Source organism: Pelecanus crispus, chromosome 3 (assembly GCF_030463565.1).
Source record: "Pelecanus crispus isolate bPelCri1 chromosome 3, bPelCri1.pri, whole genome shotgun sequence".
NCBI classification, from domain to species: Eukaryota; Metazoa; Chordata; class Aves; order Pelecaniformes; family Pelecanidae; genus Pelecanus; species Pelecanus crispus.
Genome location: NC_134645.1, coordinates 100,033,235 through 100,051,900, shown reverse-complemented (window position 1 = coordinate 100,051,900; position 18,666 = coordinate 100,033,235).

Below are 18,666 nucleotides of genomic sequence, written 5' to 3'. Positions count from 1 at the left end.
CTCTGTGACACCAACCAGTGCCTCTGTGGCACCAACAAGGGCAGTAAAAGAGATAATTGGGAGAGTCACCTCGAAACAGCTTCTCTGATCTTAACTAAAATCCCGATCTGAATATGTGCTCTCAGAGATTCCTCACATAGGGTTTTCGGCTTCTTTTTTTTTTTTTTTTTTCTACGTGACAATATCATGTGGTGTATTTAGTTTCTTGGTAACAAAATGATAGTTACGGAGTAACAAGATTCTTCATATAAAAGAGCATATAAAAAAACTTTGTTAGCAGAGCATGCTAGAGTGATGTTTATATTATGAAAAAAGCAATAAAAAAGGCAGTATCAGATGGGGTCAGCTCCATGCATGTCTAAGCTTAACACAAAAAAATTCTTCATGATCTTCAGGTCAAAATAATCCTCATTCTAACCTGCATTGCAAATGTTACTGAAACTCAGAGACTGCAATAGTGTCAGCAACCGCTTGAGGGGAAGCATTAACAAGTGGATTCTGCATCTAATACTCCTTCAAAGGCCTGTTGTGCAGGGAATTTCTGTGAAGTTGTGAAGCTAATCTGGAAGGGATGAGCTGTACAACCTTAATAACCCTTAAACTAGTAGACTGAACTGCTCTAGGCTGGTGAGTGTTTCCATAAGGTGGAAACAAGGGTAAGATTTTGTTCCTGAAGTAATAAAATAATATGGAAATTTACTTCAGTATGTCAAAAGCTAGATAATGAAAGCAAGGAAAAGAAAGAGGGGAGGTAGGTTGATTTGTTTATTTGTTTTTACATTCTATATAAACAGAAAAGAAGGATTTTTCATGTTCTCTTCAGCCAACACTAAGGCACAAAAATGCTATCAAAACCAAGAATTTGCACAGGAATTCTCACCTCAGTGTTTGCGTATTTTTCAGATTTAGAGTGAAAACAATAGGACTTCCTTGCCCAAATCAGTAAATATAAAGAAATATATGGAAAGCAAACCATCTTAAATTTTGACATATTAAGATACCTTTGACCTAACTGCCATCCTATAAGGTTATGCTCTATTACATACTCATACATACATGTGTGGATATACATACCTATATAAATACATAACCATGTAGTACAGAACTATATAATATTTTGTTCCTGCATTACAGCTTAATGACTACAAGATGTGCCCATTCAAAAATGTTTAGGAGTTCAAAAGATTTAAACTCAGTCCACTTTCCTCCAGACTCATTATTTCTCATGTGGAATTCCAGTTCAGTTCTTAGCCAATACAGGAATGACTGTAGGAACAATTCCTTTTTTTGTCTTTGGTAAAGACCCTGATGGACATGTAAAAAACACTTAACCCTTACCAGTGGTGATGTGAGAATGTGCCTTGCTTGAAAGATAGATACTGCATAACTCTGCTCTCCCGTTAATCACAATCTGTATGTTTTCCATGTCAGACAATAAAGCTTTTTCCTAAAAATGAAAACCTCTAGTTCTTATCCAGTGTAGAATTTTTTTTTGCATTATTAATTGTCAAATTTAAATAGAATTTTAAGATTCCATGTATGCCATTTACTCAGTAAAATAGGAGGAGTTGCAATATGTGCATAAATTCTTTAATGTTTGTGGTTGTTTATCTGGCTTATCCATTTAGCATAAGGGATATGGATAATTGTGAAAAGGAGTTAGTTAGCAGTGGGCTGAGAGTCTGTAAATATTTTGCCTACATATATTCTATATATGAAAAGATTGCCAAAAAGGAAACACAATATACAAACATCTCTCATTACATATAGTTGCAAGTTTTCATTCTGAAGGCATAGTGTTTTTAAATTGTGAACTATAATTCCTTTCCATTCTTCATAGGATAATGAAGAGCAATAAAAAGATAGTTCTGTGAAATATTTTAATTTATGCACATTTTAGAAACTAAATTGGTAAATTAGGAATTGCAAGAAATCTTTTTCAACATATTTTCCAATGGCTCAGGGCAAGTTTGATGCTGTTCATCATCACCATTAGAATTGAACACTTACTCTCTCAAAGTTTCTCCATATTTTACTGTTTTGTGTACATACGTAATCTAAGTATGTCTTACATATGTTTCATTTTCACTGATGTCATTAGTCATTGCAATGAACTTATTCATGACAACTCCATAACATTTTCAGTCCTGTTGCAATTAGGGCAATTGCATCTGGGTGGAAAGAATTAGAATTCAGAATAATAATGCTGAGAAGTTTTAACAGCCTGTTTTAAAAAATATGGAAAGAAAGAACATGGAGAAAATATAGAGACTGATCTTTCAGCACAGAAGTCAATGAGAAATTCACCTTTGAGGGTCTGGCATTCAAAGTATCAATTCCAGGAAAGATATTTAGGGTAAATCATCTTAAAAGAGGAAGAAATATTTTTGAAAAACATGTTTTAAGGAGTCCAAGAGCCTGAGGTAGAGAAAAAAAATAGAAGAATTGTGCTCTTTATCTGCAACAAGATTGTAAGAAGATGTAAAGACAATTTGGATTGCCTCCTGAAAAGTCTTCACCTACAAATCACACAGAAGATCAAAGGTGCTCAAATCACTTTTTGAAACAGGCATGGTACTTTGCTCAGCCTTTCTTTTGTAAAAATTCAGACAAAAAATTAAGTTAATTTAATCATCATAAAAGGTAAAGAGAATCAGAAAACAGAAAATGCAGAAAAAACTAGTAAGCACTGCAACAGTTTGTCTTGAAATTTTATGCATGCTATCATTTTAGATTTGGCTTGCAGATAGGAAATAAGTGAATTTTCCATTAGACATTTTTTTATTACAAGAATTAAATAATAAGTACTAATCTTTCAGTGCTTAAATCCTTGAAAATGGACATTTACATTTCAGGTTTCTGTTAATTTAAAAAAAATAAATGGGGAAACCCCCCAAAATTTGGATAGAATTGTACTCGCTTTTAAAGGCAATGAATTTGATCTAAAAAAACTTTCATTAAATCAAATTTACATTGCATTTGAAAATATATATTTGTAGGATTTCACTATTAATCCTTTCTGACCCTTCTCTACTATGAATTTACCCTATCACCTTTGCCCATCTCAGATTAGCACATAGTAAATCAACAAAAACTCAAGTAGATTTTGCAGTCACAGAAGTTTCAGCCAGTTGCCTATTGAATAAAAAAATATGAAAAATGTGCTGCTTTGACATAAAGCTCTTAAAATTACCACAGTTAACACTATATCATTTATAACTCCTATTAATGTTGTTAGGTAGTTTTTAAAATTTCTGCAGCACCAAAACCATGCTAAGTGTTTCCCAGTCAATTAGCAATTGCTATTTCATCTCTCCATGATGTATCACTATACACATTCAGATAAGTTGGCAGAATTATGGAAAATTATATCATAAAAAAATACATATGAACACCTATGCATATATATCTCTCTTGGTTCTATAGAATGCGTTTTAAATATGTTTCGGTATGCCATTTTTTCTACCCTTTATAATTACAAGAATTTAAAAAAAGAGAACCTCAAAGGTTTGGTTTTTATTTGAATAGATGTTTAACATTATGGTTTTTTATTTAATCAAACTAAACTTCTAATTCTAATTATAATTATGCAGACTAATGATAAAAGAGGACAACACTGATATAATACCCTCACAAAATGGGTTATACGAACTGCAGCTTGAGGATGTTTGCACTCATGTAAATTCTTAAAAACTACCAAGTCATTTGAAAAAAACACATTTCTACAATTGTATTTGCAGCTTGTTAAAAGTAGTATTAAAAGATTGTTAAATTTTATTCTTCCTATTTGCTCCCTTTCACTGTAACTGTGGTTTTACAGATGTGGGGAATGGAACTGCTGTGACCATACTCACACCTTAAGTTCATCAAAGACAATTTGGTCTTGAATGAAAAAAAAAATTATACATCACTGTGTAGACTATTATTATCTAGGCTTTTTGTTTGGTTTAATCTGCCAATGAAGGGATGGGTTTTTAAATTATTACTATTAATCCCATATTATCCTGCAGACCACTGTTAATAGTATTTGCTCAAAGGTGTATGTTGCAAGAGATCATATTACAGATAGATCTGACTAATTTGACTCATTTTAGAAATTATTTTTCAATTTCAGCTCTTTTAGAACACATATATTTTCAATCTACTAAAGTCTTCTGGGTTATAACATATATGCGTATCTTTAATACAAGGTTACCAAATGTGAGGTCCTTTTAAAAACTCTCCTGATTTCCGTGACATGTAAAAACACAAAAACATCAGTGGGTCAGAGGAAAGGGTCCTTTTTGTGCCCATTTATCCTGGACTGCCAATCACCAAAATCCTTTTCAGGGAACTAATGATCCTGCAAATCCTGTTTCTTTTAAAAAATCAGCTGACATCCTGGATATGAATAGTTTTCCTGCTTTGTGCAACAATGCGCTAAAAAATGCTTAAATGGTCACCTCCTTGTTCTGCTGGGCCCTCTAATGAAAGGATCAGGACTTTGGCCTTTATTGTTGGAGTGGCTGACTCTATTGCTCCTGGTAAAGCTTTAAAACCTCAGCTGAGACATACAGTGAAATTTCAAAGTTGGTCCCAAAACGTCCTCACAGGTTGCAGAGAATTGCAATAGAAATGAGACTGGAGAATCAATGGGAGTGCCTGGATGTGGAAACAGCAGAAGAGGGGTGTAAGAAAAACAGTGTTTATGGCACCTAGATGAGCATGTCAAGAAGATCCCTGCACTCATACATGCAGTGTACTCAGGACAAGAAAACTAAGGACAGTCCACATCCTGAACAGGGTGAGCACCTTAAGACACAGAAGTACAGAGACAAAGGAAAGTGAAACAATCCAAATGACACATAGAGGTGGGACAGGACTGAAGAAAAAAAATCCAAAAACTAATTGAGGTCAGCTCCTAATGGATATAAAAAGGACACCCAAATCTATCATGGCTGCCATTCTAGGAAGAAGCCAAGAGACATGATAATGACTCAATAGACAGTGCTTCTTGTCCTCCATGTCATCACAAGGAATCCTGGCCAGCCCACCTGGGTACATGCCCCTTAATCCTTGAATGCTGGACAGACTGCTTGGACAAACACATGCTCTGTTTGTTATGAGAATGTGTGTATGAGAGTGAATGAAGGAATTTTTGGTTTAAAATACAAGGCCTCAAGATAAATTTTATTAAATTGTTGTTACCAGAATTCAACATTATTTCCTGTCAGGTCTCAAGATGCCAAGAGCTAAGAAGTTGTAATCACTTGGTACTAATGGCAATGTAGTGACGTTTAATTAAACTGCTGCTTTCCTGCTGAGTGCAAGGCCATACCACAAGATCCCATAAATAAGTCTGTGGTGTGTTGACCTTTGCTGGACACCAGGTGCCCACCAAGCTGCTCTATCACTCCTCCTCCTCAGCTGGGCAGGGGAGAAAAATGCAACAAGAGGCTCATGGGTCAAGATAAGGACAGCGAGATCACTTACCAATTACTGAGATCACTTACCAATTACCGTCACAGGGAAAACAGACTTGACTTGGGGAAGGTGATTTAATTTATTACCAATCAAATCAGAGCAAGGTAATGAGAAATAAAATCAAATTTTAAGACACCTTCCTCCCACCCCTCCTTTCTTCCCAGGTTCAACTTTGCTCCCAATTTCTCTGCCTCCTTCCCTCTCAGCAGCACAAGGGGATGGGGAATGGGGGTTGCAGTCAGTTCATCACGCATTGTTTCTGCCACTCTTTCCTCCTCAAGGATAGGACTCCTCACATGCTTTCCCTGCTCCAGCGTGGGGTCCCTCCCATGGGAGACAGTCCCCCATAAAATTCTCCAATGTGGGTCCTTCCCACGGGCTGCAGTTCCTCACAAACTGCTCCGGCATGGGTCTTTTCCATGGGGTGCAGTCCTTCAGGAACAGACTGGTCCAGCATGTGTCCCCCACGGGGTCACGAGTCCTGACAGAAAACCTGCTCCAGTGTGGGCTTCTCTCCACAGGGTCACAGCTTCCTTCAGGTGCAACCACCTGATCCAGCATGGGGTCCTCCACAGGCTGCAGGATGGATATCTATTCCACTGTGGATCTCCATGGGCTGCAGGGCACAGCTGCCTCACCATGGTCTTCACCAGGGGCTGCAGGGGAATCTCTGCTGCGGTGCCTGGGGCACCTCCTCCCCCTCCTTCTTCACTGACCTGGGTGTCTGCATAGTCATTCCTTTCACATATTATCACTCCTCTCTTCTGGCTGCTGTTGTGCAGCAGGTTTTTTCCCCTTCTTAAATATCACAGAGGTGCTACCACCGTCACTGATTGGCTTGGCCTTGGCCAGTGGCGGGTCCATCTCAGAGCCAGCTGACATTGTCTCTATTGGACATAGGGGAAGCTTCTAGCAGCTTCTCACAGAAGCCACCCCTGTAGCCCCCCTGCTCCCAAAACCTTGCCAACCCACTACATTATCTAAAGACACCCTCCTAATTTTCTATATGGAAACAATCATTTCAATATGTAGAATTAAAACCAGTAGTTCTTCTTACTGAGTGTCCAAAAGAATTCATATAAATTAGTTGTACAACAGAATAATCTGACATTATGCTCTAGAAGTTTCAGCAACTGGCCCTATTTCATGTTAGTTTTGAACTGTTGCTTTTTCACTGGCCCTATTTCATGTTAGTTTTGAACTGTTGCTTTTTCACTGTTCAAAAATTCCAGTATTTGGTTTTATTTCCTTGTAAGTCTATATAAAACGTTCAGCACTTAAGAATAACAAGGGCACAAACCTATTACCATTTTCTTTCAGGGAACAAATGCTTCACTACAATTTTAATGTTTTTTTGATTTAGAACTTGGGTTTGCATGTTATTTATTTGTTTATTTATTGAAAGCAAGAAAAGAAATAAATACCTGCATTTAAATGCCTTTTTGACCAGGAAAAAGTTAATTTATTGTTTTCGGAAAACATCTTGAAGTGAAAACCAAAATGGTAACATGTAAAAAGGCACTATTCTTATATTTTACATGAACACAAATACAGAATGGAGAATTTTTTACATTTGGACTGTAACTCCACCTTATATCCTCAGACAGCTATGGATAGCCTGTATATACACATAAAGAAGCAGTAGGATCAATTTGGTTTCAGATGAAGGGGTCTTACACACCAATTTGCCTAATAGAATTGATGTACTTCTGAAGAGCACCATAAAGCAGCACTTCAACAAATAAAGGTCTAGCTGCAAAGCTGTAATATGAACAAAAAGACAAATACATGCAAATTAATACTTTTCAAGTGCAAAAAAGGGGAAAAAAATTATACTCTAGCAATAAGTCTTATCAAACTGTTGTGAGAGAAAAGAGAATAAGCTTCTGCAAACATACCATTGCCAGTAACCAGGAAAATGGTGTGAAGTTCATTTGTATTCACTTAGATTAAGAAAATGGAGTCCATAAATATTGAGATCCATGAATATAGTTGGATCTTGCATATTCTCAAGCTTTCCTGAAATTAAAGAATAAATTAATAAAGGTCAAAGGTGGAGATATCACAGTCAGCTAAACTCACTTTTTGCACGATGAAAACCAGAATTTCCTCAAGCGGCACAAAGCCAACAGAAATAATAAAGACAATATCCGTATCAGCCACCTGATGCTTCACTTTCTGCAAAGGGACAGGGACAGGAGAGATTTTGGTTATTTCCAATGCTTCATTGATTTCAGGTCACAAGGGTATGCTTGTACCAGAGGTACAAGATGGTTTTGACCTCGTCCTGCAACTGCAACTTGATCTGGAGTCAAGCAACCGGTGCCTATGGACCTCTAACGCATTTCCACTGGAAGTCAGTCATTTTTCCTTCAAATAATAGAATGTATAGAGATACGGGCTACCTCACAGCAGCATTTTTCTCTCAGACACACATATGCACACACAAGTACCACTGTCATCTGAACAAAGCACATTTTCCCTTCTTTCTACTAAAATTACATCCATTCATAATCACAGAGCTAGTAAAGTTCAAAATATGAAAGAACTATTACATTATTTAAACTATCCTTTTGCCAGTGCTGGGTTGTACCTTATAAATTATTTCCTTTTGTGTTTCAATGTTTCAATTTTTTTTCTGTTTTAAAGTTTCAAGTCTAACTGATATCACCATGAGAAAAGTATTTCTCTTCTTTCAGTATAAATTTTCATTTTCTTAATTTCACAATTTCATACCCATTTATTGTTTCTGTTGTTATTCTTTTGAGCCACATTTTTCTACGAATTGACAACTTGCAGACAAACAAGCTGTCTTTCTTCAAATCTGCCTTTAAAAAAATGCTGGACCAAATTAATCAATTTTGTAACAAACATTCAGTTTGTTACAACATTCAGTAAAGCTGTTAAACATCAAATGACTTTAGACCATACAAAGGACTAATTCTTCATAGTCAAGGCCTGATTGTTACAAGACTTAATTTTCACTCTTCTTTGGTAACAAATTGTAAATTATTCTACCTCTCTACAGAGGCCTTGTGGTCCGTACCAAATAGACACTTTATTAATGCATTATGAATTATATAAGCCATGATTTTGCCATGAATGCAGAACCCTCTTTCTCAAAAAATTGGAAAAAAAAAAAAAAAAGTATGATTTGTTTTGATTTGATTTGATTTGATCAAAATATAGCTTGTATATGAACTGTTGATCCACCACATTCTGTCATGCTCTGGAGAGCAAGGGAGTCTCTTTATCTCCACATCATCTGCATTTGTAATGGCAAATCTTTTAATACACTTTGACAAAAGGTAAGGGAATTTCACATAAAATCTTGTCCTTGTGATATCATCTGAAACAGGCAGATCTGGAACCAATTTATTGAGTGTAAATTACTGCCAACTTTGCTTGGAATAACAAAATGCTCCAGAGATTTCTGAGATATGTAGCCATAGGGAGCTGTCTGGCTACATGAGGTTTTTTATATGTTTTTTAGCACATCTTTCAACTTAATCAGATACACAAAAGCACAACCTAGCACTGAGGGAAATTATGTGGATTTGTCACACTGCCTGAAGGACTTTGGGATCTGTGAACCAATGAATGGATTACACTGAACCATGAATGTAATTTGTTCATCTGTAACAGATAAAATACGGATATTTGCCATATTAATGTTTAACAATCTCTGAATAATAAATAATTCTAATGGAATTTAGTTTAAGTTATTCATTAAAAAATAACAATATTCTCTTTATTTTCCAAAACAGAGTAAGATAGTATAAAATGTGCGTATATGAAAGGGACTGTAACAAGCAGGGCTGGTACACTATACTATACACTATACACATCTCCTAATTGTAACAATTCAAAACCTAGGGTGAAAAATAAAGGCAAATGCTTTATGTGTTAAAATGCCTGGTAAAAAATGCACTGACAGACCTCATTTGTCCCTGTAGTCCACACTTGGCATTGTTTATCACTGATACAGTACTAATGATAGTCATGTGCTGGTCTATGGTATCAGGGATTAAAAAAAGAATCTATAAAGTCTGTTCTGTGTCACAGAGAATAAGACATCTAGTTGACTTTTGAAAAGCATATAGCAATCTTGGAAACCGATAGAGAACGATTTAATTCAGCAGTACATATATTTTTAAAAAATTACTGAGTAAACTTTTCTTCAAATAGACTTCAATTTTGAGAATTTGTGTGCACAGATTTTAATAAAAATAAAAGAAAAAAAAAGAAAAGAAAGAAGTAGCAGCTTTCAAGCTGAGATCACACTCTTGAGGGGCAAAGGCTCAACTTTTTTCTCTTGTCTGACTTTTTCTCTTGTCTATAGTGTTTTGAGACTTGGTGTACCAGGATTCATTCTGCATGGAGATATATGGAAGATTTTGTTTTATGATAATATTTTGAAAATTTGTTGGGGGAATTCATAAAACTGCATGTTAGCAGCATGGTTTGTGGTTTGTTTTTTTTCATGGGATTTTTTCCCTATGCTGGTTGGTGATTTCTTTAGATAATTTTCTTCAAATGTTATTAAGAGTTATGCACTGAATATTTTGGATAGATTTTTTTTTAATATTTTTTTTACACTGTTGATGCTTATAACTTAAGTGACCCACTCAAGCACTTTGACTAATATTTTCCAAATGAAAAATACAATTACATTTTTAGATCTGTAAACTGTTTCTACTTTATCATTATTTTCAAACTCTGCTTGCAGAAGAAATAAGTTAAGAATACTAGTATGGATTTAACCACATTCTGGATAACTGCATATTCATAACATGAGGCTGTTTATATTCAGCTAGTAGAGTTACATCTTTAGCTTTTTACAGTTTATAATACATCAGAATTGTCCTTACTAGCTAAAAATAGACCTAATTTCTTTTTGTAAATCAAGATGATCATCACTGAAACTGGCAGACCTAGAACAGTGTAAATAAGAATAATTGACATCAGAATCAGACCCATCAGTAAAGCTGACAAGGAACTTTCAGAGTATTTTTCCAACGTATACAATATCAGTCAATTCAAAGTAAAACAATGCATAGAAACATCACTTTTCATCATAAGGTATACAAAAAGTTGAAAAATCCATCCAAATATTGTAATAATTTTTGAATTTTATTTTTCAGAAATTTTAGTTTCCATTTGTTTCAATATATTTGCAAAATATTGAAATCGGAATGAAGAACTGTGATTTTTTAAAAAAATATGTTTTCTACATTGATATACCACTGAACTTCTTACACCTTTTTTGTCTTCTATAATAATGAATTATTTGTTTTGCCCAATAGTGTTTATGAATAGATTGATTTTAACTGTTAGCTAATATTCCTGAGATACACTGAAAGCTGCTGTCCCTGGCGTTGCTTGTTTTCCATTGAACAGGGAAGAAAAAAGCTCTCTTCAGTGAATTGTGGGATGCCTTTGGGTTACTACATTTGTTCAAGTAGTACAGAAACCCTTTTCAAACACTCATGAGGACTTCTATATCACAATATACTTTTATGTCACAGTCACTACATTTATTTTTGACCAAGGTGATCAAAGTGTATGTAACTTGAAGCTGAATCTCCCAAGATATTTTCTTGAAGACATAAAACACCACACCATCACACAAATAACTGACAATTGTTAAAAGAGAACAGTTTTAAAACAAAATATAAAATGTAACACTAAGAAAACAAATACTATTTTCCTAATCATGAAAAGATTCCACACCATATTTCAACACTGTCTGCACATGCTCAGGTATATGCATGATGCATATGTTCATAGTTCTAAAATTTAGTATTGCTGTTTTACAAAAAAAATTCTTTTCTGTACAAAAGCATGACAGTCTAGGAGAGTATTTGCCATTCTCCAGGCTGCCACCTTTTAAGAAGATGCTCTGCAACAAGGGTCTCTCAAGGGCAATAAGATTTTCAGGTGTTTGGATTAACTACCAGATTCTATAATGTGAAAGTCATGAATGCTGAAGTTGTATTGACATTTCTAACATGCTGGGCCTGCTGCAGACCTGAGCATCAAGATCAGGCTATAGCTGTGACTGGGCTTACTTTTTTTTTTTTTTTTGAAGGGAGCCTGTAAGCCCTCCCACTTCTGAGCAACCAGAGATGTAGGACTACATGGCATGTAACTGGCAGGAAATGTGAAGAATTTTGAGGAGGTCATGGTAGTCCAACTGAGCTTTTTAGGATCTTAAAAAGTAATTATGAGTTTATACAGTTAAGATAGTAATTAGGACCACTAGATCTGTTTTAAATTGTATTGTTTATCTAGGTATCGATACCAAAAATTTTATACCAACTTCTTCCTGTCTAAGGCAGAGTATCTATCAGCATCTTTCATGATGTGCAGTTCTGGATGATATTCTAGTTTGAAACAAGATAAACAGTCATCTCTGGCCAAAGATAACTGGAAAAGATGTAGGAAATAAACACCTCCCATATGACTACAAGGATTGTACCATTTCCATTTAAAAAACAAAGTATAGTAAGTTCCAGGAAAATACTTCATCAAATAAAAATGGTAGTCTTCATGTCAGAGGAATAAAAGAACAAATAAATGTATAATATCTAAAATACCAAAATCACAAAAAGGCAACAAACCTCACAAAGCCTAGGATTTCAGCAAAAATAATTGACTGTTGGTTTTCTTCTCGATGATCTGGGAATACTGAACATTTAGAACCTGAACAACAACAAAAAATTTTATAAGATTAGCCCTCAGATTCTGTAAATAAGCAAACCTTGCTACATATTGATCTGAATCATTAGAGTGTGTTGAAAAACCAAAGCTCTTTCAAACATGTCAGTGAATATAACATCACGTCCCTTGGACAGCCAGCAGGTCTTAGCGCATCTAAAGTATGTCATCCAATAAATGAGACACTGGCCAAAATTTCGTAAAGCATACCAGATCCACCTGCTTATTTTATCAAAGTTAACAGTCCATGTATCAGGTTACATAAAGGACAGTCTACAAAAAGAAAGATGTTTTTAAAGGCTTAAGCTAAAAGCTCACACATAATAAATTGAATTTTATTCAATGTATCCAATTTTAAAAGCATAAGAGTCTGAAAAGACCTCAAGGACTAACACCTGTTTCTCCTGCTATCTTAAATCTGAGGCACAGCTTCCTTAAGGAACCCTCCAGCCTACTGGAAATACAATTCATACAACATTAAAACCTCACTGCCTAAAGCTGGTTAACAGTAATATAACACAGAAAATCACCTAAGCTGTCTTTCAGTAAATCTAACAAACCATACAGAAAGAAAAATATGCTACAATTTTTAGGCAGTACTATTTTACCTTCTTCTATGTAAAAGTCAAACTATTGACTAGGTCTGGGCAGCAAACACTGGACAGCATCAGATGAGCTGCTCAAGCACTGAGACCATGTCCAAGAAACTAGAGGAGACCAAAAGTAAACTTCTTAGAGAAAAGTTGCTGAGAGGAGGGATTGACAAAGGCTCAGCTAGTCAGAGCTCCAAAACCACAGACACAGAGAGGAGCCCCAGCCAGTGCAGATGTGGGGGCAGGGAGGTGGTGGAGTGGGAAGGATTAACTGAACTTGATTTTTCCAGAAATCATGTATTTTAAAAAGTAGGATAGTTTGTGAACTTAGTGTCAAATCAATGAAACAGAAAAATATACAAACATGGTATTTACGGTTCATTATACTAGCGTTACAGACGTTTTTCATCTCTTTGCCTGGAACAATATTCAGTTCAGGATTTTTCATCCTACTTCTACCAGAAGGAAAGAATAATTAATCCTACAGAAGTGAGAAACACATTGCCTCTGGAAGTTCCTGTGGAGCTTAGAACTTGACAGGACCCTGGACCCAGATGTTCTGCCTCTTACAGAGGCAAGTGTGTTGTTTTGGTAAGAGTAAGAAATTCATGGCCTCTAGCTACCAATGACTTCAGCACTTTCAAGACCCCATGCCTCCTTCTTAGACAGTGTTTCACCTATGTGAAAGCAGGTGTCTTGGCTCTCAGCTCCTTTTGACTGCATTGGTAGCCAATTCCTGCTGAGTTTGGAGCCATACCTTCCTTTTTTTTAACTTCAAGCCCTGAAGATAACGCACAATTTTATGAAACCAAACCAAAATCACTATAAAAATACCCAAAACCAAATTATGGATCAGAGCACTTTTTTTTTTTTTGTATTGTATTGTATATGAGCCTCTGTCAAGCCCTCCTCTCAGCAACTCTCCTCTAAGGAGTTTGCTTTTGATCTCCTCTAGTTTCTTGGACATGGTCTCAGTGCTTGAGCAGCTCATCTGATGCTGTCCAGTGTTCGCTGCCCAGACCTAGTCAATAGTTTGACTTTTACATAGAAGAAGGTAAAATAAATAGTACTGCCTAAAAATTGTAGCATATTTTTCTTTCTGTATGGTTTGTTAGATTTACTGAAAGAGAAGGCAACTATACCATAACACTATTCCTTCTTTGATTTACGAGAGTGAATTACAGAGGATGGGATATGCAGTCTTAGTTAACATATTGCTCATCTTAATTGTGTAAACAATGTCAGCTAGGTGGTAAGTAGGAAGCCTCACTCCTCCTGCTCTTAAACCTTTGTGTAATCATAATTACAACACAGCCATCAGGACACTCTAAGAATAGTGCTTACCTCAAAAGCGGTTAGGTAACCATGGCCCTGTCTCCACTCTATCACAGTTAAAATAAGAGCAAGGGAAAGAATTTTTTTATACCTGTGAGCTGTAAATATTTTTTACCCATGTATTTTACATGTATATTTAATTTAGAGCTGTATAATTTTACCTGTGAACTGGGCTGTAGGGAAAAGACAGTGTTTAACACAGTCTCAGCTAATTAGAGATCTGAAGAACTATTTGTATGTTGATCTCAACACTTGCAGCACTTTGGGGATAGGCTTCAGATTTTTATTTCAGCAGTGAGTAGCAGTTAACCATCGATCCAACAGAGATAAGGCTGCTATTTGGGGAACAGCTAAACCATTTGCTGACAGAATTCTGAAATTGTTTGGAAAAGGACTGAGGTGATGCCTTATTTTTCAAGTTTTCATATAGCCAGACGACATACACCGTGTATAAGAGTTGCTTTTTAAAGACAAAATCACATCCTTAAAAAATCTGACAGACAAATATGCTTGTATGTAGAACTGACAAACTTTAGGCATGGCTTATCTCACCTAATTTCAGCCATATAAAACGTTGGCATCTGATCCAAGCTTGTTGCCTGTGCTGCCGCTATGGTCAATGGAAAAAGAAGGGAGCCCAGGAAAGAGACACATCCCACGATAGGGCTAGTATCTAAGAGAAATCGGATGAAAGAATGAATATGGGTGACTAAGTGACACCAGACACCCAATTTTGCCTGAAGTCATCCAGGGTGATTCCCACCCTCTTTGTTTGCATAATCGCTAGCACTGTTTATCATCTCGGTGCCATTGTCATGCTTTCTGAACATATCAAATATTTACTCGTTTGTTAAAAGTTGCCTTGGAACTATTAACAGCCTTTTATCAGGGTTTTACATAAATAGTATTGCACCTATACTTACTCATGCGGGACATTCCCAAATGCTGAACCTCTGAACAATGCTTGTGCTGCAACAGGGGGTTAGGCTGGCATGAAGGAAGAAAAGAATTTTAATAGTTTACCTAACATTGCCCCAGCAGGCCCCTGTCTCATTGCACACACCTTTAGTGTCTCCTCCAGAACACGCTGTTCTCAGAATGGATGAAGGCCTCCATCTTTTGGCTCCTGGGGCATTCTCCCTTTATCTTCCTGTCAGCCTGTCTCCCTAAGCAGTAGTAACAACTGGCCTTCACTTTCCTAGAAATCAAAACAAATAAAGATATTTACTAACTGTTTTACCTCTTTGAAGTCTATCTCTGTCAAACCAAAGTTCACACCTTGTCAAAACCAGAATCGCTGACACTAAAAAATTGCAATATTGTCCTTCAGTTGTGTCTTGGGAATGCTGACAGGGATGGATTGTGCACTTTGCTTAGTTATTTATTTATTTTTGCTTATTTTGCACATAGCTTCCTGTTAAGTTAATCAGTATAATACTACAGGGACTGTTCATACCTCACCATAAATATAAACAAAGGGATTTCAGTGACCAAGGCAACTTGATCAAATAATGCAAAAATAATATGAAATGCTACAAACAAACGCAATGTCTAATAAATTTTCATCAGTATTTTAGATTAATACATTAATACATAGCGATTTTATATGTCATGAGTTTCAGTGTGCTTCTAAGTCACTCATAAAAAGTGAGCTTATAAAAATCCCAGCCAACCTCCTCAAAAATCCAATTTTGCAAATCTTTCATTATTATAGATACTTTATTAATAAAGTAACCTGATAGACAAAATGCTGAGTGACTTCTATCGGTTCTTATCCCCTCAAGTACTACTAATCCCCTCAAATACTGCTATAGTGTGTGTCCTACAAAAATCCCTTCTGCATCTCACCAGGGGTCATAACAGAGATTCAAAAATTACGGCAAACTTACTTACAAAATTAATCATAATCAGCAGTTTGAACTGACGTGTTAATTTAGTGGTTTATGGTAATTTAATTGCATATGAATGTTGTCATGTAATATTTTCATGGGCTTTTTTAATAACCATGTACCAGATGGTGTTCCCTTAAAACTACCTATTTTAAACCACTTACATTCAAACTTTTCAAAGGTAAATTTAGTTATACCTACTTTTACCTTGAAAAGTGGCTTGCAAAATATATTAAAGAGGTAAAAAAGACATTTGATGTCTTGTTTGTTTTAACTGCAAGCTGTAGCTTTCCCATATCATGGTTTTTCATAGCGCATGTTATTTTTCATCTCACTCTGTCTGTTTTCATCTGTTTCAGACCAAATTGCATTCGCCTAGTACAGAAGACAAGGACGAGTTGTCCCCTTACCTTGTAACAGTTTCTTATGAAGGACAGCCAATAACAAACAAAAAAAAAATTACAATCAAATGTCAAGAGTATGGGCTTAGAAAGGGAACAGAAAACAACTCTGATAATGTTAATGTTATCCACAATAAGTTGGCATCCCAAAGGCACTTAAATGTCTGTTTCACTTTATGCAGCAAATGAGTAATCCCATTGAGTTCTGAGAAATTACTCCTATGAATAAACTTGTGCATAATGTATAAAGAGGTCAAGGCATTCATTTCCTTTCTATTACAGAAGATTTTAATTTTCTTAAATGTCTTCTGTGAACACATCCCAGCTTTTTTGTATCCAGTGTCATGGTTCTGCAGTAAGAACACCACAGGTTGTAGTTGAAGGATAGAGGAAGGAAAAGGTTCTGTTCTCATTTTTATTATTGTTCCCTCCTTAGTTACCTTGGCAAAGCAATTTAACCTCTTTGTGTCTACAGAATGAAGATAGTTACTGTGACACCTTTTGAAACACTTAAAACCTATAGTTGAGAAAGATATAATTATTCAATCTGGTATCATAAGTATATTACATGAGTGAAGAGTGAAATGGGAAAAAGAGGAAAACTATTTAAAAATAAGCAGTTACAATAAAAAAGGCGGGGGGGATGAAATAATACAAGTTTGCTTCATTCACAGTGTCTGGAGGTTTCCTCACTCATGAAATCAAACTGTAGGGAATTGCTTTCACTTCACAATCCCTCATTCCTATGAAAGAAATGATCGTAACACAAAAATACCACAGAGCACAAAGTGACACTTTTGTTGGCAGCAGTAGACATATGCAAAACACTGAAAAAATAAGGAAAAAGAGCTCTTAATTCAAACTGAATGGCAGTTCTCTCAGAAAAAGAGTGTGCATACATTCATTACTCAAGTAATGTAGCCCATTGTGTATTACCCCTATCCCTGTATAATCTCTGATTAGAGTTTTTTATAGAGAATAGTACATCACCAGGGTTGTCTGTGACTATGTCTATAGCATGCTTTAAGACACCTCCAAAAATCAGTTCCATAAGGTGTGTTCATTCTCTTCAGGCCTTCATGCTTACACCAGCATATCCCAGGCACATCCACAGAGCATACCAAACAAGCAGTCTTCAGACATCATACCTCTCCCACAAGCTCTCAGACTGCCTGTGAAACTCTGTTCTAGAATTTATCTGACTGACTTACCCTGTATCACTCCATGGGAGGCACTGTTTTATTTTCTACTGGCATCTTTGAAGCAATTTTGCAACAGAGGAAGAAACCTGGACTGGTGACTTTTGCCTGACCCTTTCCACTGCCCTCTAAAAGGCTGTTGGTGGTGATGTCTGAAACTGAAGATATGCTCATATCTACAGAATGCAGATTCATCTCACCTGAACTCTTGAACAGAGCACCTCAGCCTCCACTGTCCAGTCTTTCATAACTGAAGTCCTTTTTGAGGTCATGTGAATGAAGTGTGTGTGTGCATGTGTTGCTAGATATGTAGGAAGCAAAAGATGAGAATCAAAGCATTCCTTCATGGTGCCAGTTTAGGAGACAGTACCACGTACATTTTATTTCTCAGGGGATTTGAAATATGGTACAGGGTAAAACACCTTTGCTGTTTTCACTTATAGAGCTCACGGACAAAGAATATGCCTGAACCAATAGATAAGGAGCTACTTGACCCAGTGTCTAGCACCTAGGGCCCTGTCGTTCTTCACAGCAGCTACTCAAGGCATCACGCCAGGACTCTGTTGACTCACCCAGCTTCGGCTCTGAAGTGAGCACTGACTGCTGAGTCAGCAGGGAAGATGAAGACTTGAAGAAAGTCAACATCATCAAGGGACAGGTTTCTAGCAGTCCCTTGAATTAATTTGTAGCAACAATATACAGCCCTAAGCTTAGAGAGAATTGATCAAAAAATGTCATAACCCAATCTGATCCTCCAGGTAATGCTGCAAATCAAGACAAGATTTGTCTACTCAGGTTTTTACATGACTAATCACTGAGAAAACTGCACAGGGCAGCCTACTTTCTTTAAGGAAAGAAAGACAAACAAACAAAAAAAATCCCTTCCCTTGTGCTTAAAGTTCTTTTCCTGCATTCCTGGTTCTGATCTCACACTGTGTCCTGTAGCTTAGCTCCTTGCCCATTGCAGGACAGGACCTCTCAGGAGTTCATTTTAACACTAGTCCAAGACAAATCTGCAAAAGTGTGTATCTCAGATGTGTACCTGAGGCAGAATGCAATCCACAGC